The 27,916-nt window shown below is 53.1% G+C and overlaps 1 long non-coding RNA gene and 1 pseudogene across 2 annotated transcripts; both read left to right on the top strand.

The window, feature by feature from the left end:
• Positions 1–4,562: 4,562 nt before the first annotated feature.
• Positions 4,563–5,002, top strand: LOC308517006 (putative U3 small nucleolar RNA-associated protein 11; annotated as a pseudogene). Its single transcript has one exon. The product of its transcript is annotated as a putative U3 small nucleolar RNA-associated protein 11 (transcript).
• A 4,484-nt stretch (positions 5,003–9,486) lies between these two features.
• On the top strand, positions 9,487–17,117 carry LOC308516326. Its single transcript, XR_013995737.1, has 5 exons — positions 9,487–9,630; positions 13,242–13,490; positions 13,724–13,987; positions 14,624–14,754; positions 15,908–17,117. It is a non-coding gene; the product is annotated as an uncharacterized lncRNA (long non-coding RNA).
• Positions 17,118–27,916: the final 10,799 nt, after the last annotated feature.

Here is a 27,916-nt window from a genome sequence, read left to right as displayed (position 1 = left end):
CATGTCAAGTACTGTGTCAAGGCCGAGGGAACGGCGTGTGAGGCATCACACAGAACCACAGCCTGGGCACTTGCATAAGGACTCCATCTGGACACCGATAGGAGTGGGGCCTCCGCTCCCGGTGGGCAATAAGGACTCGGGGTCCAACCTCCCCATCCTGGAGCCTGGCTGCAACGAGGACAATGCTCAGAGCCCTGCGGGACTTCCCCCCATATGGGTGCGGCCGCCTGCAGTGCGACCCCCGCCCGCTTCTCCCTCCACCTGCGGACCCTCCAGTGGCTGGGAGTCTGCGCCTGATGATCGCTTCTAAGGAAGGTTCCCCTCTCGGTGTGTGAGCTGCGTGTGATTCTATTGGCTGACCGGGGAGGTCTCCCCTAATAAACCTGGCATCTGGGACTCAGAGGGGCCATGGGAAGCCGCCCAGTGTGTGCTCCTGTGCTCCAGGCACCCCGGGCATCAGTGCAGCCTGCAGGGCGAGGGCTGCCCATCCCAGAACACAGGAGGCCCTGCAGCCTCGGGCACTGGCAGTCAGAGAGTGAGGCGGACTCAGGAGACAGCTGGGCACCACAGGCAGGCTGCCTTTCTGAGACCAGGTGTCCTCAGACTCCACATTGAACTTGGATTTTCACAGAAAGCAGCCAAGGAGCAGCAGCCCCTGCAGGTCCCTGGGAGCGAGCCCGGACGTGGGCACTCCACACAGACCTGTACGGTGACCCCAAACATCGGTCGTGATCAACGTCAGAAGAATCAGCCTCCAGCCCCTCCAAAAACTGCCCTCCCCTCCAGCGCCATCTGCAAGCCATGGCCAGGCCAGCCCCGGGTCTCAGCGTTCCTGCAGACATGCCCGCAGGTGGAACTGGGTTCCTCCCCCACCTGGACCTCCAGGTCGGATTGGTCTCCCAGCCCGACCCAGCCTGCAAGTCCACCCTCAATGCCAGCAGGGCTCTGTCTGAACAGGCACTGGCTTTGGAAACCTGTGCTTTTGGGACACTTTCTTTTTAAATCGATTTCTTGCTCCAGGTGGGTAAAGGCAAAGTGATCCCTGGCTCCTGACAGCTCCTCACAATGCCCAGCGCCCTGCTTCTCACTGCCCCTCCTTCCTGGTGACCTTGGGATGCCCTTGAGCATGCAGCCCCACCTGCTCTCTTGCCAGCACCAGCATCAGGAGGTAACCAGGGCTCTGAGCAACACAAAGAATGTCAGGTCCCTGGAAGCACCTGACATGAACGCTCTGCAGAGAAACAGGTAGGAGACCTCTGTGTGTGACTGTCCTTTCAGTTCAAGTACAAACCTCACACGTAGGGAAGCCAGTCCAATGAGAGGCAGGAAATAGAGCCGAGAGCTTGCCTTGGCTGTTGAAGTCATGTGTGTGCGTGCAAACACATGTATATGTGTGTATATGTGTGTGTGGAGAGTGTGCGCTGATATGCATGTGTGTTGTGGGTGTGTGCGCATTGTGTGTATATGTTGCTGTGTGTGTACATGTGTGCATGTGTGTTGTGCTTTGTACGTCTGCATGTTTGAGTGTGCGTGTGAGCTGCGTGTGTTAGTGCGTGTGCATATGTGCAGATCTTCCGTTCTGCTGTTTCCCTGACAGCAGCCTGCACACCGGGTGTGGGGCCCGCCGCCTCCCTGCCCCTACAACTCCATCCCCAATCCTGGGGGAAATCCCACAACAGCAGAGCCTCCCTCCTGGCACCACAGGCTGGGGAGCTGGCCTTGGCGGGGGTCACGTGGAGTCTGCAGCCTTTGACCAGGCCACCCCACTCCCAGCCCCCAGCCTGAGTGGGGCTCCCCTTTTCATGCTCCCCAATCATGCAGGCAGAGGTGGGTGTTGAGAGACAGGCCTGCCCTGCGGAGGAGGCTGCCCTGCCCTGAGGATGTCTGTCCTGCCCCTCAGCGCCCGGGCTCCTTTCCCTTTCTAACTGCGGTCTGACACCTGTGCACAGCCTATGGGTCTCAGCCTGCTCCCAGGCGGACACACGCAACATCTGGCTGGCAGGGTCTTTGACCCGGGACACTGCCGCCTGTGTCAGGCTCTGGGGCTGCTGCCAGGGATGATTCCCGCCCTGCTCTGCCCTGCCCTGCCCTGCCCTGCCCCACACAGGCCTCTGTGGACAGGACAGACCGGAAGCTGCTCTGAGCCTTCCTGGGAGAGAGAGGCCAGGGGAGCCCGGAGGCTGGTGGCAGGGAGGGCTGTTGTACTCCGTCCTCCGGCACAGGGACCCTGGGGGGCCCTAGCACAATGCTCATCTGCCAGAAGGAACTTCTCCTTTTTCAAATGATTTTACAAACAAGTAAACGGGACAAAAACTGCTTATTGTAAAGAAATACCACTGGCTCCCTGTGTGGCTCTTTGTGTCTCCCTGTTCCAGTCTCCCAGGGCTGGACCCCACTCCCTGGGGTCAGGGTGCGTCTCCCAGACTCTGCATCTCCAGCCAAGCCTCAGCAAGCAGGGCCTCTGCAGATGTGTGTTCCACAGCTGCCCACATGAAGGTGACCTTAGTGACAAGCTCAATGTCTGCTGCCTTCCTGGACTCCTTGGCCAAGGATATGACTCTGCTGCCACCTGGTGGTGAGCGTTAGAATCGCATGTGATCATCTGTGGGCTGGACACCCACTATAGAGGGTCCATCCATCACCCTCGTGAACTGGACAGGATGGCAATCTGATCCTCAGAAGGTTGATAATCCTGCCCGAGGTCACACAGCACTCATCAGCAGACCTGGACTACCCTGACTTCCTCAGTGCCTCCTGACTGACAGGTTAAGGGTGACACCTAACACTCACCAGGGAGGGGTTGAGTCCTGTCTTGGGGTCAGGCAGATGGTGTGAGTCCTGGCCAGGCCATCACCAGTGGGAAACACCAGACAAGTGACTCAGCTCTGAAACCTGGATCTCCCCCTTAACAGTCAAGCCCCTTGCAAGCTTCGGAGGGGGTTTAATGGGGGTCACCAGGCTCCAATGTGGTTGGCACAGGACCTGGCACACAGTAGGTGCTCAGTGAATGCTTTTCCTGCTACTTCTGCTTAAGGTGGAAACCAGGGCCCACGAGGGGGTGTGGTTCATTCTTCCTCCACAACCACGTGACTACATTCAACTCTCATCTTGGGTGGGAGGAGAGGGTGGGTCTGGGATCAGAGAGGCAGCTTCAGAGAGACCTCTCCCTGTTCATCCCTGTACCCAGGGATGGGGCCACTGCTGTTCCAGAACCTCTCAAGGTTGCCTGGCCACAGGCATCTCCTGGGGAATTATTAAGAGCACAGACTCCTGGCCTCCAGCCCTGACACTTCCATCCGGGGGTCTGGGTGGGGCCTGGAAATCTATGTTTATAAAGCACTCTGGGAGGGTGCAAGGACCAGCAGTTTTGGGGGACACTAGCCACCCTCATCTTTATGACTTTTGTAGTGGGAACCTCCAAGTACCCAAGAGGGGGTAGGGCCTGGCTCTGGTTGCCCAGGCCTGTCTGGGGTGCCCCTGAGGGGAGAGTGACTAGAGCTGGATGAGGTGAGGGTGAGGGAGGGCCGGCCAGCAGAGACCCGGCAGCAGCAGGTGTGCAGGCTCTGAACCCGCCCAGGTGATGCGCTCCAGGTCCCACCAGGTAGACTAGGTGACCTGGAAGGAGGAGGGGGAGGGAGCAGAGTGTCCTCTGGGTTCTTCCTGCATCAGCCCCGAGGACTGATGTTGGGCAGGAACCTCTGATGGTGTCAGACTCCCCCCCTGGGTCAGAGGAAGTCGGGATGACTTCCAGGATGGGGGGCTCTCTCAGATCCCCTGTCTGAGCTTGGGCCCCAGCATTCCCTGCAGATCCCCAAGGAGCATGATCCAGGATTCTGAGAGCCTAGTGCCACTGTCACCAGCAGGCCCGCCCAGCGAAAGCAGTGTCTTCAGGCCGCAGTAGTCAGCTCAGCCCCCGAACAAATACACAGGCGGGGCCTCAAACAGCAGACGTGTATGGCCTCACAGTCTGGAGGCTAGAAGTCCAAGATCAAGGTGTCTGCAGGGCTGGTTTCCCTGAGGCCTCTCGCCTGCACTTGCAGTTGGCTGTTGCCTCCCTGTGTCCTCACCTGGTCATACCTCTGTGTGTATGTGTGTTTGTGTGTGTGTGTGTGTGTGTGTGTGTCCCCTAATCTCTTCTTATAGGGACACCCATCCTGTTGGAATAGGGTCCACCTAGTGACCTTCATTTAACCTGAACCATCTCCAAATACAGCCACACCCTGAGGTGTTAGGGCTTCAACTGGGTGACACAGCTCAGCCCATGACAAGGCCTAAGCAAGAACTGCTGTGACGGACCCGTAGACTGAGATGGTGCGGTACCAGCGTTGTCTACTGAGCTTTCCCAGGCGTGAGCAGCTATGTCTCAGCTTTTCGGAAGACAGCCGTCCGGACAGCTGGAACACCAAGAGCGAAGCCAGCCTGGCTTTTGAAAACATCTGGGCCTGCTGGAGAAAAAGAAAGATTATAAACTTCTTGCAAATGACTCCCGGGAAAAGCAAGAATACCTCAGAGCTCTTCGAAAGAAAGCTCTTGAAAAAAATCCAGATGAATTCTACTATAAAATGACTAGAGTTAAACTCCAGGATGGAGGTCATGTTATCCCGGAGACGAAGGAAGAAGTAACTCCAGAACAGCTGAAACTGAGGAGAACTCAGGATGTCAAATATATGGAAATGAAAAGGGTTGTGGAAGCTAAGGAAATCAAAAGACAGAGAGCTTCACCTGCTGGATTTCCGGTGGAAGCAACAGAATAAGCATGTGTTCTTTTTTGACACTAGAAAGGAAGTTGAACGGTTTGACATTGCAACTAGCATGTGAACTGCCCTGGAATTGGTGGACAGAGTCTTTAATAGACCCACCCTCCCCCATAGAGACCTTGCAGGACAGAGTCTTTAATAGACCCCCCCTCCCCCATAGAGACCTTGAAGAAGGAGAAATGAAAGGAGTTCCTCATCAGACTCGACTTAAGCCGATAGCTAAAGAAAGGCAAAAGCAGTCCTAACTGGTTTGGCTCAGTGGATAGTGTGTCGGCCTGTGGACTGAAGGGTCCCAGGTTCATTTCCGGTCAAGAGTATATACCTTTGTTGCGGGCACATCCCCAGTAGGGGGTGTGCAGGAGGCAGCTGATTGATGTTTCTAACTCTCTATCCCTCTCCCTTCCTCTCTGTAAAAAATCAATAAAATATATATATTTTTAAAAAGGGGGGGTGGGGAGGCAAAAGCAGTATAACTGCCTGACACAGCGGATTGAATGCGAGAGGAAATTGTTCATCATTGCACAGAAAATTCAAACACGCAAAGATCTTCTGTATAAAACTCGGAAGGTGAAGGTGAAGAAAGAAACGGTGAACTCCCCTGCTATTTACAAATTTCAGAGTCGCCGGAAATGTTGAAGTGTTATAGATAAGCCTTGTCATTCCAAATAGAAAAGAATTCTATGTCCTTTCCCCAAAAAAAACTTCAAATTCCATTCGTATAAATGAGATGGTGTTCCTGTTTGTAATTATAATTTATTGCAGATCTGACATTTGATATAAACGACAGCAATGCTCCTTTCCCCTCTTATGGTTTTGAGTTGTAAAATTAGTCTTATTTGTATATACTTACTTTTTTTAATTATGAAAGTTTCATATCTCATTACAGCAAGTTTGGGAAATAAATGAGTTCATTTTAATGCCAATACTTATTCAAGAACAATAAATAGCTGTTGGATACTTACAATGCTGGGAGCTCAGACAGAGGTGGAGGTGAACAGTATGAGCATTCTGGCTTATCGCCTCCATTTTGTAGAGGTATGCACTAGATTTTTTGCAATTATATTTTAGTTTTTCACTTAAATCATTTGCTCTTACCCATTTGTTACGTCACTAAATTTTAAAACAGCAATGCAATATATGCTCATTGAAAAAATTAAATCTTATTTTTCATGTTTACATAATGTTTTATCCCAAGAAAAAAAAAAAGAACTGCAGTGACCACAAGGCCACGGGCCTCTAAGGACAGCTCAGTTATGGCTGCAGCCGGACCCAACAGGACCCCAACCCCCTACTTTTGGTTCGATGAAACACCAGACTGCGCAAAAGTGAAGGCGTCTGTGAGGACAGCCGGTCTGAGGAGACTCAGGGGGAGCGAGGACCTAGAGACTCCGCCCCCGCCCCAATGCAGAGGCCACTTTTGCCTCCCACACGGGGCACCCCATGTTCTTTATGGATATGGATTAACTGGCAGGAGTGGGGGCCTTCCTGCTGGAAGGAGGGGGTGGGTGGGGGTAGGAGGAGTCTGGGGAAACTCCCACAGGGGTGAGGGGGTCAAGCCCAGAGTGATGGAGACAACGGGTGTGTGCATGTGTGCGTCTGTGTCTGTGTGTGTTCGTTGCTTTCCACTTAAAATGACAGCGCACGGTGTCACTGCGTGTGGAAAAGGAATCACTTTGGGAAATTCTTTTCTTCGTGTGTCCTCCCTTCTGGGGTCTAGTTTGTTCCAGAAAGAGGAGGGCACCGCCTGAGGGCTGTCCACTGGGCTCCCCGGGAGAGGACCCTTTACCCGGCCTGACGACACAGGCAGAGCCCACGCGGCCACAATGTCCGCTGGCTGCCCCATCTGGCCACCCACCTCACCCTCTGTGGTCACGGTGCACCTGCCAGGCCCCTGGCTGAGCCCCCCCTGCCCTGAGGCTGTGGGCCCCAGGCCTTGTCTCCTCCCCACCTTAGGGAGTCGGGTGGACACTGAGGCCTCCTCCTCCTGGTGGGGGCGCTCGCTCTGGTCTCCCCAAGCCCCTGACCCCCCCGTGCCTTTCCCATGGAGGGGGAGGCAGTGAACAGCCCAGATGTGTGTTGCTACTGCTTCCCACTGTGTGGACCCATGAAGGTGACCTTAGTGACAGGCTCGATGTGTGCTGCCCACTTGGTGTGTCATTGGCGGCAAGGCTCTTCTGCCCCCTGGTGGTGAATGTTGGAATCGCATGTGATCATCTGTGGGCTGGGCCCCCCCTAGCGTCGAGTCCGCCACCCTCATGGACTGGTGAGGACACACTCTGCTCCTCAGAAGGGTGATAAACCTGCCCGAGGTCGCACAGCAAGGCGTCAGCGGCCCAGGACTACCCTGGCTCCTCGGTGCCTCCGGACTGACAGGCTAAGGGTGGCAGCTAATACTCACCAGGTATCCTCCCGCTGGTCTGGGCCAGGCAGCCTGGTTGGATTCTCGATCCATTGCCGCTGGCTCTTTTTCAGTAAACTCTGACATAAATGTGCCCGGTTCGTTGGAATTTTGGATGTGACTTGGTTTTTACTCACACAATTAATGAGCTGCAGGAGATTCCCAGCTGTGCAGCGGCTCGAGAGCCAGAACAGCGCCCCATCCTGCACCCGCCACCACCGCCTTCTTCTCCGCCTCCGCCTCCTCCCCGCCTAACGGGCTTGGGGGGTCGGAGCCTGCGGCGGTCGGGGCGGAGGCAGAAAACCCTGAGTCTTTTAAGAAAAGGAGGAATGATTGTGAAGTTGGGAAGGAGACCGGAAGTAGTATGTGGCCAGGAGACTGGGGTGGAGGAAACGGTCTGGGGTCCCGAGGAGAAGGGATGGGAATGCTGGGCACTTCGCTCCCAGGAGCAGGGCCCGGCCTGGGGGATGGGCAGCCCGGAGGGGCAGGGGCAGGACGACACTCGGGATTCATTCCCTCCTTGGACCCTATGGATGCGGCTCCTTGACACATTGGGTTGCCCTCGGGCTCCAGGTCCCGATGGCGTGGACTGTGGGCACCCAGTTGGGTCCGGTCCTCCTGGCCCCGCTTCTACGACAGGACTGTCCCTGGGCGGAGCGCCGGCGGTGAAGCCAGAATGGAACCTGCGGGGCGGAAGGCGGTGGAATGGGAGGCGGGGGGCGCACAAAGACCGGGACCAAGGCGCCCACGGGGGTTCAGAACCTCCCGAGGGTGGGTGCCGCCACGCCCTGTTCAGCTCCCTTCCCGTGTACCCGGCTAGGCGAGGCCAGGGACAGGAAAAGGGGACTTGGGCTACAGAGTGATGCTGGGCGAAGGGGCGGGAGCAGGAAATGCTGCCAACGCCCAACCCCCACCCCACAGCTCCCGCCCTCCCTGGGAAGAGGGCCCCAGCCCAGGGTCGCCCTGGGGACCAGGGATGTTCACGGAGGGTCACGACCCACAGGTGACTGGATACCCCAGCTCCGCTCACACCGCTTTCCCAGGCAAACCCTCCGACACCCCCCTGCTCTCCCCGGGGCCTTCCAAGCAGCTTTGCCAGAGGGTCACACCCCGCAGTCCAGGCACTCACTTCCCCAGTCTCACCAAAGCCACTGCCTCCCTAGTCACTGCTCCTCCCCCAGCCCAGCCCAGCCGCTGAATCACTGTCCATTTCACAAGACCTTCCAAGTATAAGTAGTTTTATTTGGCCTGTGGGTTCAGGCTGGAGTGAATGTGAGAGGACGTGGGACCCACAGGGAGGCCAGTGCTCCCCTCCTTTCTGTAGACTGGATTCTTTGCCCCAAGAGGCCCACCAGGGACACCCCGTGAAGCTATGGGTGTGAGCTGAGTCCTGCTGGTGCAACATTTCTGGTGTCAGGATCAATCCCCCTGCATTTGTTTTCTTTCATTTTCTATTTTTATTGAGACACTACAGGCCCGGTGCACGAAATTCATGCACGATGAGGTCCCTAGGCCTGGTGGGCGAACAGGGGCGATCAGGGCCAGGCCCATCAGGACCCAAGGCCCTGTGGGGTCAGGAGAGAACGTGAAGCTCACCAGGCAGGTGCAGAAGGAACAGATGTCAGAAGCCAGATGCTGGCTGCCCTCCGTGCCCCTTCACCCCATGGTTCCCCATCTCCTCTCCTCCCCTCCACCCCCAGCCTTCTTCCCTCAGTGTCCTGCTACCACCTGAGGCCTGCTGGCCAGGGAAGAACTGAGGGAGAGGGGCAGGGAGAGGTTTCCATACCCAGTTTGGAATGTGCAGGAGGCAGCTAATCAATGATTCTCTAGCATCATTGATGTTTCTATTTCTATTCCCTCTCTGAAATCCATCAAATATATATATTTTTTAATGCAAAGTTTTTAGAAGAAGGAATAGGGCAAGGGAGCTATTGACAGGGGGGCATTTGAGATCTTGCTCATATTTCAGAGGACTGTCAGTGGGTGGAACAGGGCACTGCGGGCTGAGGAAGGGGCTGTGATGACTGGGAAGGGCTGTGACAGTGACACGGAGCGTGGGCTGGGGCATCGCTGGGACCATTCACCCCCAAGAGGTTTCGATTCCGGAGGGAGGAGCGGGCCTTTCTTAGCCTAAAGGTGAGGCAGAGGCAGCAGTGGGCTGCCTGCTTCCCTGCAAATGCAAACGCACAGGGATTCAGTCCGCAGCCAAGTCAGTGCCCAGCCAGGCCTGGTGTGCTGCCACCTTGTGGCCGTGCTGCGGCGCTATTGGCCAGAGGCCCAGCCACGCCCCCAAGCACAATAGTACAGGAAGCCGGGGCAGCGGGACGGGACGGCTCTGCAGGAGGCAGAAAGGGGAAGTGAGGAAGCCGGAAGGTCGCACTCGGAGGAGCTGTGTCTGCCTTGGAGCCCGATGGGGAGCAGCGGTCGGTCGCGTTGGAGTCTGAGGGGCTGCGCTTGCTGCCGGCCCCGTCACCGGTGAGTCCCTGTGAGCCCGCGGGGGGCCGCCAAGCTGGGCTGGGCCTGGGGAGGCCTTTCCCTCCTGGAGCTGTTCTTCCCAGGGTGGCCGCGTCGGCTGCTTTTTTTCCCCAATTTATTTTTTTATTGGAAAGCAAGCTCTGGGCTTCGGGTTCCTGGGATCCCTGGGCCATAGCCTGGGCCCCCTCCCCCTTCTCCTGCGTGGAGCCTCTGCCCCCTGGTGATCAGTGCGCCTCCTAGCGACTGGTCCTGGTCTGGGGTTCCGCGTTATGGTTGTTGGGCCTTTATTAGATAGGATAACGGACACAACATTGTATTCCTTTCAAATGTGTAACATAATGAAGTGTCAGATGTGCCTCCTAATAACTCTCAGTTCACAATACAGTATTGACAACCGCAGTCCCCGTGCCCTCCTCCCCATGACGGGTTTAGTTTATCCCTGGAGTGTGTGCCCGTTAAGATAGGGCGATAGGTCATGGGATGAAGAGCCCTGGGTGGTGTAAGACCCACCGGGTGGGGGTGGGAGTGGGAGCGTGAACTATTACAATTACAGCCCCGGGAGTGGAGGGGGCCTTAACCGAGGGCTGGCAGCAATGCTGTGACACCATTGAGGTGTTTTCACTGAATAAATTCCCTTCCAGTTTCTACCCCCTCACCCTGCACTCGCACCCCCGCCACCCTCCACCCCAAAACTGGGGAAAAACAGCCAAATCTGCGGCCGGGGACGGGAGTGGGGCCGGGGGTGGGGGGGGCGGGGGGGGGGCGGGGCAAGTGTGGGGCATGGCGCGGTCCAGGCGCACGGAGGGCCGGGCTTAATGACTGGGGGGCGGGGGGGGGGGCCGGGGCCAGAGGAGGGCCAATCAAATGCGCGGTGTGGAGGGAGCGGGGCTGAAGTTTTTCGGCCTGACAGTAGTGGGCAACCTCACCCGCTCACCACCTTCTGTCCTGGGTACATGCACTGCTGCTGAGGGTCGAGATGGAGCTGTCTGGGTCTGAAAGTGTCAGTCCCATCTTCTTGCTCCTGCTTCTGCTTTGGGAACCCGCTGCTCCCCGCTGTGAGTTGGGGAATTGAGTCGGGGCGAGTGAACCTGAGGGATGGAATGTGCGGGGAGCCCACGGTGGGTGGGGAACCTTCCCGCCGGGTGGGGCACAGACCTTCGGCGATCATCTCTGCGAGCGCCTTTCAGTCTCGGGGTGTCCGCTTAGCTGGCTGCCTCTTTCCAGGTCAGAGGGACGGAAGTGAGCCTGTGACTTGTCACAACTAGTCCTGGGCGAAGGGACCGGGAGGAAGATGGGAGAGAGGGCGAAGCCCCCTCCTCCACCCCGAGCACACCCCACCCACCCGCTGGCTGCCCTCAGTGCCCCACCACCCCATGGTTCCCCGCCTCCCCCCCTCCTCCTTCCCTCAGTGCCTGTGCTGCCACCGGGGCCTGCTGGCCAGGGGAGAGGGGCAGGGAGAGGTTTCCATACCCAGTTTGGAATGTGCAGGAGGCAGCCAATCAATGATTCTCTAGCATCATTGATGTTTCTATCTCTATTCCCTCTCTGAAATCAATCAAATATATATTTTTAAATGCAAAGTTTTTAGAGGAAGACAGGTAGGGCAAGGGAGCTATTGACAGGGGGGCATTTGAGATCTTGCTCACATTTCAGAGGACTGTCAGTGGGTGGAACAGGGCACTGCGGGCTGAGGAAGGGGCTGTGATGACTGGGAAGGGCTGTGACAGTGACACGGAGCGGGTGCTGGGCCATCGCTGGGATCATTCACCCCAAGAGGTTTTGATTCCGGAGGGAGGAGCCGGCCTTTCTTAGCCTAAAGGTGAGGCAGCGGCAGGAGCGGGCTGCCCGCTTCCCTGCAAATGTAAACGCACAGTGTACAAGTCAGTGCCCAGCCAGGCCGGGTAGCTGGGTGCTGCCGCCTTGTCGCTGTGCTGCTACGCTATTGGTCGGGGAGGCTGAAGCCAGGGCCCCAAGCACAATAGTATGCAGAGGGGTGGGCAGAGAGCCAGAAGCTGCAAATGGGAGGGAGCTGCGTCTGCCTGGGAGCTCGATGGGGAGCAGCTGTCCGTCGCTTTGGAGTCTGAGGGGCTGCGCTTGCTGCCGGCCCCGTCACCGTCACCGGTGAGTCCCTGGGAGCCCGCAGCGGCCGCCAAGCTGGGCTGGGCCTGGGGAGGCCTTTCCCTCCTAGAGCTGTTCTTCCCAGGGTGGCCGCATCCGCTGCTTTTTTTTTTTTCCGATTTATTTTTTTATTGGAAAGCAAGCTCTGGGCTTCGGGTTCCTGGGATCCCTGGGCCTTAGCGTGGCCTCCAGGCCTCGCTGCCACGCCTCCCCGTCCTCCGGGTGGAGCCTCTGGCCAGTGGTGATCAGTGCGCCCCCTATGGCCAGCTATGCCACTGGTCCCGGTTGAGGGGTTCCGCGTTATGGTTGTTGGGCCTTTATTAGATAGGATAATGGACACATTGTATTCGTTTCAAATGTGTAACATAATGAAGTGTTAGATGTGCCTCCTAATAACTCTCAGTTCACAATACAGTGTTATTAGCCGCAGTCCCCGTGCCCTCATCCCCATGACGGGTTTAGTTTATCCCTGGAGTGTGTGCCCGTTAAGATAGGGCGATAGGCCATGGGGTGGAGAGCCCTGGGTGGTGTAAGACCCACCGGGTTGGGGGTGGGAGTCGGGAGGTGAAATATTACAAGAATTACAGCCCCGGGAGTGGAGGGGGCCTTAACAGACGGATGGCAGAAAGAGGTGTTTTCACTGAATAAAATTCCCTTCTTGTCTATACCCACCTCACCCTGCACTTCCACCCCCAAAACGGGGGAAAAAACAGGCCAAATCTGAGGGCGGGGTGAGGCGGTTCCGCCCCTCCCCAGACACACCGCCAGGTGGCAGGCGGGGGGGGGGGGGGGGGGCGGGAGGCTCTAGACAGCTCAGGAAACAGCTCTTAGACTCCGCCCTCGACACCCGGAGTTCGGGGAACACTCGCAGATCCGTGGGCGGGGCGGCACAGGCCAGTGCTACACAGACCAGTAGGCTCTGCGACTGCCCAGATATTGGCTGCGGCCCTGACGGCCTGAACACTCCTGAGGGAGGGTCGAGATGGAGGGGTCTGAGTCTGAAGGTGTCAGCCCCGTTTTGTTGCTCTTACTTCTGCTTTGGGAACCCGCAGCTACACTTGTAAGTTCGGCAAATGGAATCTGGGGCTGGGAGCCGGCGGTGGGGTGGGGAACCTTCCCGCTGGGTGGGGCACAGACCCCTCGGCCATCATCTGCGGGCGCCTTTCAGTCCCGGGGCGTCTGCACACCTGGCTGCCTCTGTCCAGGTGAGAGGGACGGGAATGAGCCTGTGACTTGTCACAAATAGTCCTGAGCAAAGGGACCGGGAGGAAGATGGGAGAGAGGGCGAAGCCCCCTCCTCCACCCTGAGCCAGGACAGTACCCCCCACCCACCCGCCTCACTAAAGGCTTCTGCAAAGTGGGAGCCCGAGCCCCTGCCATCTGCACGCAAACAGGACAAGGACCGCCCGGCCATCAGGGGGTCGCTTGCTGTCCAGAATGGGGGAGGGGCGCTCAGTTACCTTTCTTCCCGCCCCTGCGTTCCTCCCTCACAGGTGCTCCCTCTCTGGGCTACACATTCACAGTCACTCCTAGTGGACAGCCGTGGTGTGACATTCAAGGCCAGGTCAATGGGAACACGTTTCTTCATTATACCTGTGGCGGTCACAAGGTCACACTCATCAGTGTTCTGGAGATGAACGCCACGCAGGCCTGGAGTGAACAGAGAGATGCTCTGCAGTACGTGGTGGAGGAGCTCAAGAAGACCCTGCTGGACATTAGAGCAGAGATTCCTGCAACCAGCGGTACGTTTACAAACCCAGGGTGGAGGCAGAACAGAGGTGTAGGGTGAGGGATCAATAGTGTTTATGTAAATGTGGGAAGTTGGTCCCAGCCAAGAGCCTCAGGAGTCAGTGTAGGACACAGAGGACAGAGCAGGACCAGGAGCACAGAGGGGAGCAGAGGGCTGGACACCAGGTGGGGACAAAGGCTCTGTCAACACCCAAAGCTGACCTCTTCCCCATGGTGCTGGGGACAGGTCCTCTCTCCCTGCAGGGCAGCATGATGTGTGAGCAGGAATCCAATGGACGCACCACTGCATCCTGCGAGTTTGGACTGGATGGACAGATATCTCTCCGCTTTGACACAAAGAATAGACACTGGACAGTGCTGCACGGTGAAGGCATTCTGTTAAAGCAAACATTGGCGAGTGACAGAGCTATGACCGATCTCCTTGTTAGGACCTCAGCTGGAGACTGTAGGAAGTGGCTTCAACAAGTTTTGTGTCCCCTGAGCACACAAGGTAATTCTACAGACGAAATGAACTTGTAGGTCCCTTGAAATGACATTCACACAGTGTGTGGTGTCTGTGTTGTATGTGGTTGGAGAAAGTGACCCATCCACCACGGTGATGGATTTTGGGAGAATAAGGGCCATAGGTATGTTCTGCGATCCCTCCTTGGGTTTCTCACTTCCTCACGTCTCTACCTGCACATGACCTTGGACCACTCACTCACCGGAGATTTCTTGCTGACTGCAAACCTGCGGGCACTGTTCTGCTTCCAGACCTTTAACCTTGTCGTGTTCCCTCTTCTCAGCATCATGTGTCTTCATCTCACCTGGTCTACTTCTGGAAATCCTTTAACACCACCTCACATCAGCCCTGCGAGGATTCTCTGCCACCTCCCTAAGGTGTCACCTCCTCTTCTGTCCCAGCAGGAGTGATTATTGTAACACTTGCTTCCCCCATTAGCTGTATGAGCCCCAAGGGGCCGGCGCCCATCTCCTCTCTTTGCTCCAACCCCAGGCTCTGGCACTGTGGCTGCCACACGTGGAGGGTAGAAACTGCACAATAGGATGACCTGGGACAGCAGGGGCTGAGGGGCATCTCCATGGAACTGGGTTCTGCACGGCTGTCACTCTCGTGTTTCCATTACAGCTGCACCAACCGCTGCTACAGCCACAGTCCCGTCCAAGGCCACAACCAACACGCCCATCCCTTCGGTCCTCCCTGTGATCCTCACCTGCACAATCATAGTTGGCATCTTAGGCTGGGCCGTTAAGTAACAGGTACTGAGGGCTTCATTATGTGGGAAATGAGGGACAGATGGCCTGGGGTGAGGACAGGGAAAGATGAATTCCCAGCCTGACCCCTGATCCCGCCCCCCTTAAACTTCTCCTCCTGGAAATTAGACCAGGAGACCAACACATGTTATCATTTCACAGCAAGAAGTTGCACAAGCTCAGCCCTGAGTGCTGCTGTCTCCTCACTGTCGATGCCAGTGGGAAAGGGAGGGGCTCCCACCAAGGCTTAAGGCCTCTAGATGCTGAAGGGGTTTGGAGATTTCAGTCCTGATTCAGGTTCTCTGTTTGAGAGACTGTGTTTGGGCCCAGGATGGGTGGTGTGGGGGCAGCAGGCACACGGAAGGGGCAGTGCTCACGTTCAGGTGAGAGCAGCATGCTGGCGCCATGTGATGTGTCCTGGGGAAGGGGAATACCCAGGGGGCTAAGAGGAGAGTGGCCTGGGTCTAAGCCCAGGAAGAGGTGGAAGGCCTTGCAGACCCAACTCGAAAGGCTGGAGTTCACAGAAAGTGGCTCTGAAAGGCCCAGTAAGGGGGGAGGCAAACCTTATGGAGGTTAGAAGGAGGCCTGGGATTCCTGGCTGAGCCCTGGTGTAATCACCTGACAGCCAGCCTCCTCCACACGCCAGATCCTGAGCCACTGAGAGGACCCTATGAATAGGGCAGGGCTTGGACGGTCATACTGAGAGCTCTGTGTGCTGCTGGGTAAGAGGCTGGGAGAAAAGGAAAAATGGGGTGTTTGTCTGCACCCCTCCCCAGCTCCCCAAGCTGTCAGGTGTCAGGATGAGCCTTCCTGTGGCAGTCTATCAGAGCTCCCACCAGGTCCTTAGACACCTTCACCCCACCCCCACTCCACCCCCACCCACGGAGCAACAGACCTGAGTGAAGGGAACAGATTGAGTCATTACTCACTTTAGTCCTGAGCTCAAAACATCTGTCAGGGCTGGGGTGACTCTGATGTGCAAAGGGTGGGTAGAGCTTGGTACGGGCTGCTGGTCTCAGGGCAGGGGTGGCAGGTTCAGGGAAGATGTGACTCTAGTGAGGGCGGGGCTGGAGATGGGGAGTGAGTGGTGTTCTCTAGCCCCAGATCGGACCCAGGGTTTTTCCTCAGTACTGGGACCAACACCCGCCCTTTCCTGCAGGCTGCCTATGCGATGGGACCAGGAAGGCCCTGGTGTGTGGACCATCTCAGCGACTCTGCCTTTGCGTGGCTGCCTCTGCATGACCTGCTGCTCATTTTAGGACACCAGGAGTTCAAAGCTTCCGCCCAGAGACCAGGGTCAGATCAGGATGAGACGGTAGATGCACCATCTCATGTCCATTGCATTGCTGATTATCCTCTCCGGTGCCTTTTAAACATCATGTCACGTTCTGTGGTCCTAAGAGATGTAATTCCTACATTTAAACACTAATAGCTTCAATAAGAAATCTCAACAAAGAGAACATTTTCCATCTTCTTGTGGAAGATCAGATACATCTCTGCATGTATTATTTTCAAGCAGATAATATTGCCAAAAAGTGCCAGACCTTAGGGCTTCTCTCTGTGTCCTCAAAGCAGTCATGTAGGCGGCAGAGGTGACATGCTGGGGAAGGTGGAAGACTACCAGTCTGCGGAAGAGACTACTTTGTTGTTGACGAAAGAGCAACTTTGTGAAAGAGGCTATAGAAAGTGCCACTGGTGGCAACACCTATCGGCACAGCAAAGCCAATCAGTGGACCACAAATGTAGAACAAACTTGAAGCCAACTCACCAAGCTGGGAAACCATTCACATACACTGTGACCTGTATAAGCATGTAGCAGAACGGAGCAGGACTACACGCGGGGAGTTCTTGCTTCTGGGGCAGCGCTAATGACCATGGGATGGGAGAACTAGACCATGTGCTGCATCGTCAGCGCCTTCGGACTGTCCATCTGACTGACCTCCTCATCCACCTGGGCTCTTTCTCTGTCTCAACATTTCTCTCCGATCTCCTAGCCCCCAGCCATGAATTCAGTGCCCAGCTTTCCCACTCTGTTCGTTCTCTGGGGCGCTCTCAGCAGCTGAGCAAAACCCAAATGGCCGCACTGTTCTGTGATCAGCACACCCTCAGTCACCGGGATCGTTCACCTGGGCAGTCGGAACCTGGCCTGCCCGGGCCCGCACTCTGAGTATCTCTGTTCAAAGGTGCTAGACACTCGATCTGCCAGTGTGAACCTTTCTGTACTTTGTACTACTGTTAGAATAAATTACTCCAATTTTTAAAAAGTCATGTATTTTAAAAGAACAAAATTATATTCTTGACTGTTTCCACTACTAGCTCATATCAGTATGATGCGGTTTAAATAAACATCTTTATATTCTAAAAATGTTAATTACTTTGGAGTTTTGTATTATTCTTTTTTAAGATAATTTTTTAGTTTATCTGAGCCAAACATGACAAATACCAACAGCAAGATCTCAAATCCTGAGAATAACAAGGTGTTTTTTTTTCTGTCTAATGCTCTCCAGGTCCATCCGTCCCGCCTTAAAAGGTAGGGTTTCCGGGGGTTTGTAAGTTGAGGTGCTGTTCCCTCCCCCAGGACCTCTAGGCACTGACTAGTTCCGCAACCCGAGGGGGCGGGGGAGGGGTCCCGTTGGAGGGATATCGAGGGAAGCCTCACATTTCCCTTCCTGGTCCCTCGAAGGGTTCGAAGGGTTCGGGAGGAGGTCGCAGGCCGCGGGCAGTGGATCCAGGCGTTAGGGTTGCGGGGTAGGTGATGGGCCGCGAGGAGGGAGAGGGGCCGGGCCCGCGGACCACCCCGTCCGCGCAGGCGGAAGGCAAAGTGTTGGACGGCGGGGGAGGCGGCGCAGGCGGAGGCACACGGCGCAGGCGGAGGCACACGGCGCAGGCGGAGGCACACGGCGCAGGCGGAGGCACACGGCGCAGGCGGAGGCACACGGCGCAGGCGGAGGCACACGGCGCCCCGGTGCTGCGGCGCAGCTGACAATTGAAGGGACCGGAGGAGCCGCCGCCGCTGTCCGGGGGAGGGGAAGGGGGGAGGGGGGAGGGGGAAGGGGCGGGGGGGATGGGGGGGAGGGGCGAGTGGAAGTTACTGCGGGACACCGAGGCCGGACCGGAGACTGAGGCGCAGTTGCGAGGGGCGGGGTCCGGCCTGGGGGAGGGGGTGCTGAGGGGTTGGGGGCGGGGGCGGTGGGAGGAGCCGGAACCGCAGGTCCCAGGGAGCGCGGTGCGTCATCGCCGCGAATCGGCCCGGGCCCGGCTGCTCCCGGCGGCGGCGGGGTCCGGCCTGGGGGAGGGGTGTGTGCTGAGGGGTTGGGGGGAGGGGGCGGTGGGAGGAGCCGGAACCGCAGGTCCCAGGGAGCGCGGTGCGTCATCGCCGCGAATCAGCGGAGGGGCCGCGGAAGGACCGGGCTGCGGGTGGACTGGCGAGGCCGAGGGAGCCCGCGGCCCGAGGGACCTGGACTGGGCGGGAGCTGTGGGGGGGTCGCTGGGTTCCCCCCTCCGGTACCCGCAATGAGTAGAACCGGGGTGAGGCGTGCGTTTTGTGGAGCCCGGAGGGAGTCGGGGGGCCGGAAGTGGGCTTTGGAGCTTGGAGGGCGTCTAGGAAGAGAGAAAGTGGGGGGCCGGAAGTGGGCTTTGGAGCTTGGAGGGCGTCTAGGAAGAGAGAAAGTGGGGGGCCGGAAGTGCAGGTGGCGGTGGGAAGACCGTGAGGGTTCCCCGGAATTGGGATGGGGGCCCGGAAAGCGGCAGAGGGGAGGCTCCGGGGCCAGGGACGCCCCGGAAATGGAAACTAGGGAGCAGCTCGAGTGACAAGAGTGGTGGCCCGCGAGGGTCCGCGGAGGAGAGGCCGGAGGGACTCCGGCCGCAGTAGGGGGTTTGCTGCCCGGGGGGCGGGGGGCGGACACGGGGTCCGCGCTGGGCGGTGTTAGTCGTGGGAAGTTGACGCTGGGGGGCGGGGGGCAGGAAAAGAGGCCCCGAAACTTGCCGAGAGGAGCGGAGCCTCCTCGTAAAAAGGCCAGAACGGGAATTGGGGTTCGGGGGGCGGGGCAGAGGTGGACCAGTTGTCCCTCCGCCCGCAGTAGCATTCAGAGCGGCGCCGGCCATTAATTGATAATGTGGGTTCCAGGAAGCGTATTAAGCGTTTGTGGGCTCAGCTCCCCTCGTCCGCCGCCGCCCTCTCCCAGGGCGTGGGTTTCTCGCTCAGAGACAAGTGGGAGGGGAGCTCAGAGCGGAGCGGTGACACCCCACGTCCTGGCCTCCGGGTCGCTCGCTTCCTCAGAATAAGGGAACGAAAGCCTCCATTTCTTGGAGAAACTCCTGACGCCTTAAAAACACGCGCCCATGGGGGGGAATAAGTCAGACATTGAAATCCTCGGAGGCGCGGGGGGAGTGGGTCCCCGTGTGGTGAGGGGCGCGGAAGGGCTGCTCCTACCCGTGCAGACGGGGCGGCGAGGAGGCCCATGTGTCTGGCGGAGTTCCTGTTTCTCCCCACGGAAGGTGCAGGGTAATTGCCTGGTTAGTTGCGGGAGGAGGACTGTACCCGTGTGCACACATCCGTGTGAGCTTGTGTGGGGGGGGGGGGGGGGGAATAGCAGTGGATCGTCCAGAGTGGACTTCCCACCGCCCCTGCTGTCTCCCTCCCTAAAAAGAAAATTTTTTTTAAAGGTAACATTTCTTCCTTCTCCCTTTTTGCTAATCCTCACCAGAGGATATTTTTCCCATTTATTTTTATAGAGCGTGGAAGGGAGGGGGAAGAGAGAGAGAGAGAGAGAGAGAGAGAGAGAGAGAGAGAGAGAGAGAGAGAGACATTGATGAGAAAAACATCAATTGGTTGCCTCTAACATGCGCCCCCACCAGAGCCAGGGAACAAACCTGCAACCGAGGAATTGAACCTGTGACCCCTCCATGCTCGGGCCAGTGCTCTACCACTGAGACTCACAGGCCAGGGCAAGATTTCCTTCCTTTATTGGCCAAGTAGTGTTCTATTCTGTAAATGTACCACGTGTTTTTATCCACTCATACACTGGTGGGGCTGCTTCCAAATCTTGGCTATTGTAAGTAGCACTGCAATAAACATAGGGCTGCATATATTCTTTCCAACCAGTGTTTCAGGTTTCCTTGGATAATATATTCCCAGAAGTGGAATCATGGGGTTATAAGGCAGTTCCACGTCTAATTGTTTGAGATATGGAGATTTGTTTTATAACCCAGTAGAGAACTCACAGCATTTCACTGTTCCTCCATGTTAGGGGTAAATATTGCCAGTGATTCTGCTAGAACTTCTTGTGGAAACAGAGAATGTAAGAGTCACTCTTCAGTTAGCAGGCATCTTGTATTGGTCTCAAACATTACCCTGATGCTTTGCATGCAAACAAATGTTCTGGGACTTAACCAATGAGAATCTTATGATTTCTCCAATTCCCCCACCCAACACAGCGACTTTCCTGTGATCCCTCCCCCTACTCACCTCCTTCAGTGAGAAGTAAGTCTTCACAGCAGAAACATCCCGAATTCTCAAAGTTGTATTTCCCCACAAAGGATCAGTATTCAGAGCATGTAATGAACTCCTACAAATAATAAGCATCAGTCTAATTCTCCTAAATTTGGGCAAATGCTTTGAGCCATTCACAGATGGTGCATAAGCCTGTAAAAAGATTGAACGTGCCCAGGCCAGTGTGGCTCAGATAGTTGGGCATTGTCTTATGGATGGAGAGGTCAGGGCCCATGCCTGGGTTGGAAGTTCACTCCAGGTGGAGGCACCTATGGTGTTGAACAGTGTATTCAGTGCATGGGGGAGGCAACCAATCTCTCACACCAATGTTTCTCTCTATCGCTCTCTCTTCCTCTCTAAGAATAGTATGTCCTCAGGTGAGAATTAAAAACAAAAAAGAGCCCCAGCCAGTGTGGCTGAGCGGATAGAGGGTGGGCTTGCAGAATGAAGGATCTGGTCAAGGCATGTACCTCAGTTTCAACCCTGGTCAGGGTGCGTAGGAGGCAACCAATCGATGTCTCTCTGTCCCTCCTCCTCCCTTCCACACTCTCTAGAAATCAATGGGAAAATATCCTCAAGTGAGGATTAACAAAAAGTAATGAAAATAAAAAGATCGTGCCCCAAATCATCAAGATAAAACAAACTGGGATACCCTGCACACCATAACATTGACAAAATGTCAGTATCTCTGTAAGGAGTGATAGGCAGGAAATGGAATGCCAGCCATTCTCTTGCATTGTTAGTAGGAGAATAATTAAATCACTCCTTTCACATACGTGTATGTCACCACATCCTGATAGTGGATGAGAGTTTCTCCTGCTCCTCAGAAGTGCCAGTGTTACTTCCAGGCTGGCAAATGTGGACCAAAAGCATCTAGGTATGTGGTTGTTTGTTCTAGTGTTATGTGTCAGAGCAAAGGATGAACAATAATATGCACTACTGAAGTAGAATATATTTTTCAATGTGGTTTAAAGATTTCTGTTTCTCCCTACTGAAGGCAAAATAACCTGAACTCTCAAAAAATGAAACAACCAAAATGCCTAATGAAATAAACTTTTCAGATATATATTTGAGGACTACTGGTTGATGTACAATAATATTAGCCACATAAGTCTAAATGTATGCACAGACATTTAAACATTTTTGCAGACCAACAAAAAGGGCAAGTAGCCAAAACCGGTTTGGCTCAGTGGATAGAGCATCGGCCTGCGGACTGAAAGGTCCCGGGTTTGATTCGGTCAAGGGCACGTACCTGGGTTGCGGGCATATCCCCTGTGGGGGGTGGGCAGGAGGCAGCTGATCGATGTTTCTCGATGTTTCTAACTATATCCCTTCCTCTGTAGGAGCTCAATAGAATATATTTTTTAAATGTATTTTAAAAAAAAGAAAAAGGGCAAGTAAACCATAACCCACATCTTCTGAGTATCAAGGAAACAAAAAATTCCTAAAGCCATCAGTTCCTTTGAGTCTAAAGGACATTATCAGAGCAACTGTTGAAATTTGAATGGGGTCGAGGACTGGATTGCAGTAACGTGTTGATGCGCACTCTATTTTGGTGGTTGTGTGGAGGTGATATTGGAGAGCGTCCTGGTTTGTAGGAGATACACACTAATGTATCGGCATCAGTGGACATCACGAAACATGGGGACCTCAGTGTGACAGGTTCCTGTCCTATGGCTCAGGAAGAGAAGTTCTCTGCACAGGACCACAACTTCTGTATCAGTCTGTGCTTGAGAAGGTTTTATAGTTACTAAAAATGGGGATTTAAGAAAAGCATGATTTTCAGAATTTGATGTAAGGAAATAGATGACTCAACAAACACAATACAGGTCCTGTTCCCTTCTCACCCTTCTGTGCTCCAGCCTTTTCAGCTGCTCCCTCCTCCACCTCAACAGCATGGCCAGCCCCGGCCTTCTAGAGAGAAAGCAGCTCAGGCCTGGAATGGGAGGTATGCAGACTCTCATAGATCCTGAGCCCACTGTGATCCAGGAGCTTCCAGGGAACCAAGTCAGAAAAGGGCTTTCAACCTTCCATGTCGTGTGTGTGTGTGTGTGTGTGTGTGTGTGTGTGTGTGTAATCCTCCTTTTCTGACCCATTTCACATCCTGAAATCTCCAATACCCCAAGGTCAAGACACTGCCTTATTTGCTCTTCCTCACCATCATGTCTAGGCTTTCTGTTCACAGACCACAAGGATGTGAATGGATGAATGGATAGAGAGAGAGAGAGAGAGAGAGAGAGAGAGAGAGAGAGAGAGAGAGGGAGATGATAGATGATGATGATTGATAGGTGATAGATAGATAGATATACTTATTATAAAGTATTGGCTCATGTGATTATGGTGACTGTCAAGTCCAAAACCTGAGTGTAGGCCAGCATACTGGATCTCAGGAGACCAGTGTGCACAGGAATTCTGAAGACAGTCTGCTGAATTTTTTTCAGGGGGGTGAGGGGAGTGGATGGAGGGTGGAAGGAAATCAGTCTTACTCTCCTTTTCAGGCCTTCAACTGATTTGACAAGGCCTACCAACATGGGGAGGACAATCCCCTTAACTCCAAGTGCACCAACTTATTACATGTCCCCAGGCTAAGTTAGTCATCTCCTTTCCCCTCTCCTGTGTCCCAGCAGCCTAGTCCACAGTCAGAATATCACACCTGCTGAGAGGGGCTTGTATATTTTGTGCGCCATACTTCATGTAGTCATTGGAAATGCAGTGTGTCCCTTGATTACCTTGGGGAACAGGAGCTGAAGGAGGGTTCTCTTCAGGTGTGGGTCTCACTATGAACATAATCACCCTTGGCAAACCATCCTGACTCCATGCTTGCAACCCCACCTCTGCTCAGTTCACCACTAAGATCACTCTGGCCGTCCCCAATAGGGAAACCCTAAAGTTTTCTTGCCTTGGCTCTTGTCATCCTTAAAAAAGTCTACCCAGTGAACATGTCTAACTGAATGATAACCAGACATCTGCTGTCCCTCTCAGTACAATATGAGCTCCGTGAGGACACAGCACAACCCCTGTTCATCTTTACACCCTGTACCCGATAGTGACGGTCACATAAAGAGTCAGTAAATACAGGGGCGACATGTGCTGCCTGGGGAAAGAAGTTGCTGAGGGAGGTGTCCTCTTTATTTGACGGGGCTTTTGTGGGTTTTTTTGTTTTTTTCTTTGTTTTAGTACCACCATTATAGTCCTCAACCATTCTGTCGTATACAAAGATCATCATATTGATCATTTCCGTCTTCTTCTGCATCTGCCTGGGCATCCTGGTCCTTTGGAAATTAGGCATCAAGGAAGCTGAGAAACAGGCCGGCCTCTGACTCTTGGGCAGGACATAGTCTGTTAGGACTTTGGGGAGGTGAGCCATGGTCTCCCCAAGCTCCTATCCCTGACCCATCTCTACATAGAAAGAATGCACTTTCTTATTGCTGAGCCCCCACACTCCACAGTAGCCATTGGAAATCATGTATACGAAAGTGTAGGGGTCAATGGGGATTATAGGGGAACATATGTAATACTTTCAACAATAAAGATTTAATAAAAATAAATAAAATGCTTTCCCTACGAAAGTGTCAAATTTAAAAATCATACATAATTGTTAGTTAGCATTATATCATATTATGTTTATTTTTAATGTTCATAGTTATTATAACTAGTATTTTCAGTTAGATGATACCTTCAGGGGCCATTGTTTTCACAAGTGAAAGTTCCTCCTCATAACCAGCCTCCTTAAGCTCCCTGAGGCCCAAGGCAAAGAGAAATCCTTATGTTGCTTCAAGGGCATCCCACAGTGACTACTGTTGTTGGGGTAAGTACGTCAGAGGTGAAAGAGCCTGCAGCCCGTGGTGGTAGCCTTTAGGCCTAAGAGGCCACTTTTTTCAGCCTCAAAGTTACTCAGATACAGACCCTAAATTTTTTTTTAAATTTCTCATTTTCATTCAATGACAAGAAATATTGGGCTAATTTTTTTCCTTTTTTCAATTTGACCTTCTAGTTCTTCCTCCTACTCTGTTCTGCATCTGAACTCTACAGGTTCCTAAATGTCAACTCTGAAAATAAAACATGAGGGTAGAGACTGCTATTTTTCTATACAGTTATTTATTCGTGCACCAGTGGGGTCTCTCAGGCCTGGCCTGTGGGATCTGGCTGAAACCAGCTCTCTGACATCCCCCAAGGGGTTCTGGATTGCAAGAGGGCACAGGCCAGGCCAATGGACCGGAACGATTGGCCGGACCCCAGCAGCAAGCTAACCTACCGGTCAGAGAGTCTGTCCCTGATGGTCAGTGCATGTCATAGTGAGTGGTTGAGTGGCCTCAGCATATCATTAGCATATTACGCTTTGAAAGGTTGAATGGACAACCAGATGACTGGATATTTAGCATATTAGGCTTTTATTATACAGTGGGGCCTTGACTTACGAGTTTAATTCATTCCGTGATGGAGCTTGTAACTCAAATTACTCGTATGTCAAATCACTGTGACGTTCGCTGCGCCAACTAGCGGTGGGGAATCTGAAGCTGGCTCCTATGTAACCCAAATTTTAGTTCACAACTCAAAGCAAAAAATCCGCCGAGAGACTGCTCATATCTCGAAAAAACTCGTTAGTCAGAACATTCGTAAGTCAAGGCCACACTGTATAATATGATCGAGTCGTCGCTGTTTTCATCCACGATGGTCAAAATCGACGGTCAGGAGGAAGCGCGGCGCTCCCTGCGCAGCCATCCCGCCGTCCTCTGGAGCAGTTTTGTCCTGAATGATCCAATATTTTGTGTCGTCCCAAGGAGTTCCTCAAATAAAAGGGGCAAGGATCTCTGAGCTTCTCAGGCAGGGTGCGGAGTGGCGGCCGCAGAAGTCTACCCCGGCTGAGTGTGAAGCGCAGAGAGTGGAGAGAGGAGTTCGGGGAGGTATTGGGGCGCAGGATGGAGCGGGGGTGCTTGCGGGAGCTGGAGGGGACGTGGTGTCTCATCCACCCTGGGGCTTCTGGGCTGCGGCTCACGAGTGCCTCTGGTCCCGCGGGGCCGTGGGTGATGTGCTTCAGGGCCGTCCCCTCCACCTGCCTTCCATTCCGCCTCCCTCCCGCCCCCGCCCAGGCTGCTGCGCTTCCCCTTTAAATGCCCGAGAGCCAGAGCCACCGCAGTCCCCACACATCACAAGCGGCTTTCCACATCCCAAATTCATTTATTAAGTCTAGTCCTTTTTTGAAGGAGTCTTTGGGGTTTACTATGTACAATATCATGTCATCAGCGAAAAATGAGTTTTACTTCTTCTTTCCAATTTGGATGACTTTTATTTCTTCTTCCTGTCTAATCGCTATGGCTAGCACTTCCAGTGCCATGTCGAACAAGAGTGGTGAGAGTGGGCATCCCTGGGTTGTTCCTGTTCTTAGGGGACGTGGTTTTAGTTTTGCCCATTGAGTCTGATGTTGGCTGTCGTTTGTCATTTATGGCCTTTATCATGTTGAGATACGCTCCCTCTATTTCAACTTTGCTGAGAGTTTTTATCAAAAATGGGTGTTGGGCCGAAACCGGTTTGGCTCAGTGGATGGAGCGTCGGCCTGCGGACTGAAAGGTCCCAGGTTCGATTCCGGTCAAGGGCATGTACCTGGGTTGCGGGCACATCCCCGGTGGGGGATGTGCAGGAGGCGGCTGATCGATGTTTCTCTCTCATCGATGTTTCTGACTCTCTATCTCTCTCCCTTCCTCTCTGTAAAAAATCAATAAAATATATTTTTAAAAAAATGGGTGTTGGATTTTGTCGAATGCTTCTTCTGCATCCATTGATATGATCATGTGATTTTTGTCTTTCAGTTTGTTTATGTGATGTATCACATTTATTGATTTGCAAACATTGTACCAGCCTTGCATCCCTGGAATAAAATCCACTTGATCATGGTGTATGATCTTTTTAATAGATTGCTGGATGCAATTTGCTAATATTTGTTGAGAATGTTAGCATCTATGTTCATCAGTGATATTGGCCTGTAATTCTCTTTATTCATGGTGTCTTTATCTTGTTTTGGAATTAGGATAGTGCTGGCTTCATAAAAAGCGTTTAGAAGAGTTCCTTCCTCTTGGGTTTTCTGAAATAGTTTGAGGAGTATAGGTGTTAGTTCTTCTTTGAATGTTTGGAAAAACTCCCCTGTGAAGCCATGTGGACCTGGGCTTTTGTTTGGTGGGAGGTTTTTTTTATTACTGCTTCAATTTCATCGGTTGTTATTGGCCTATTCAGGTTTTGTTATTCTTCCTGATTAAGTTTTGGGAGATTGTATTTTTCTAGGAATTTGTCTATTTCATCCACATTGTCCAGCTTGTTGGCATATAGTATTTTCTTATAATCCTGTGTATTTCTGTGGTGTTTGTGGTTACTTCTCCGCTTTGTTTCTGATTTCATTTATTTGGATCTCTCTCTTTGTTACTTGGTGAGTCTGGCTAATGGTTTATCAATTTTGTTTATCCTTTCAAAGAATCAGCTCTTGGTTTCATTGATATTTTGTATTGGTTTTTTTAGTCTCTATGTTATTTATTTCTGCTCAATCTTTATTATTTCCTTCCTTCTACTTACTCTGGGCTCTTCTTGTAGTTCCCTTTCTAGTTCTTTAAGTTGTAGGATTACATAGTTTATTGCTGATTTTTCTTGTTTTTTGAGGTATGCCTGTAGTGCTATGAACTTTCCTCTCAGGATGGCTTTTGCTGTGTCCCAGAGATTTTGGGTTGTTGTGGTGCATGTTCATTTGTTTCCAGGAAGTTTTTTATGTCTCTCTTGATCTCCTTGTTAACCCTTAACCCATTCATTGTTTAATAACATGCTATTTAGCCTCCATGTGTTTGAATGTTTGTGGGTGTTTTTACTGTAGTTGATTTCTAATTTCATTCCACTGTGATCTGAGAAGATGCTTGATATGATTTCAATCGTTTTGGACGTGTAAAGACTTGTTTTGTGTCCTAACATGTGGTCTATCTTTGTGAATGATCCACATGCACTTGAGAAGAATGTATATTCTGCTGTGTTGGGGTAAAATGTCCTATAAATGTCAGTTAAATCCATCTGATCCAGTGTGTCCTTTAGAGTCTCTGTTTCCTTGTTAAGTTTTTGTCTGGAAGATCTGTCGAGTGAAGTCAGAGGGGTGTTAAAGTCCCCTCCTATGACTGTACTGTTGTCAATTTCTCCATTAAAGTCCTCTAGAATTTTTTTTAGATATATAGGTGCACCTGTATTGGGTTGAAGATATGTTTGCCAGGGTTATAGCCTCTTGTTGGATTGATCCCTTTAGTATTATGTATTGACCTTCATTGTCTCTTGTGATGGCCTTCATTTTAAAGTCTATTTTGTCGGATATGAGTATTGCTACTCCAGCTCTTTCTTCTTTTCTATTTGCATGGAAAACATTTTTCTATGCTTCACTTTCATCCTGTAGATGTCTTTTGTTTTGAGGTGGGTCTCACAGACATCATATAGTTGGGTCTTTTATTTTTTTTTTTACCCATTCAGCTACCCTATGGCTTTTGATTGAAGCATTCAATCCATTTACATTTGGGTTATTATTGAAAGGTACTTATTTATAGCCATTTTAATTCTGTGAGGCCAGGTTTCTCTCTGTGTTTGTTCTTCTCAGCAATTCCTTACAGCAATCCCTTTAGCATTTCTTGTAATGTTGGCTTGGTGATGATGAACTCCTTT

This window comes from Myotis nattereri, assembly GCF_964212035.1.
Source record: "Myotis nattereri genome assembly, chromosome: 3".
NCBI lineage: Eukaryota > Metazoa > Chordata > Mammalia > Chiroptera > Vespertilionidae > Myotis > Myotis nattereri.
The sequence above is the reverse complement of the archived record's forward strand: the minus strand, read 5'-3'. Positions and strand labels throughout refer to the sequence as shown.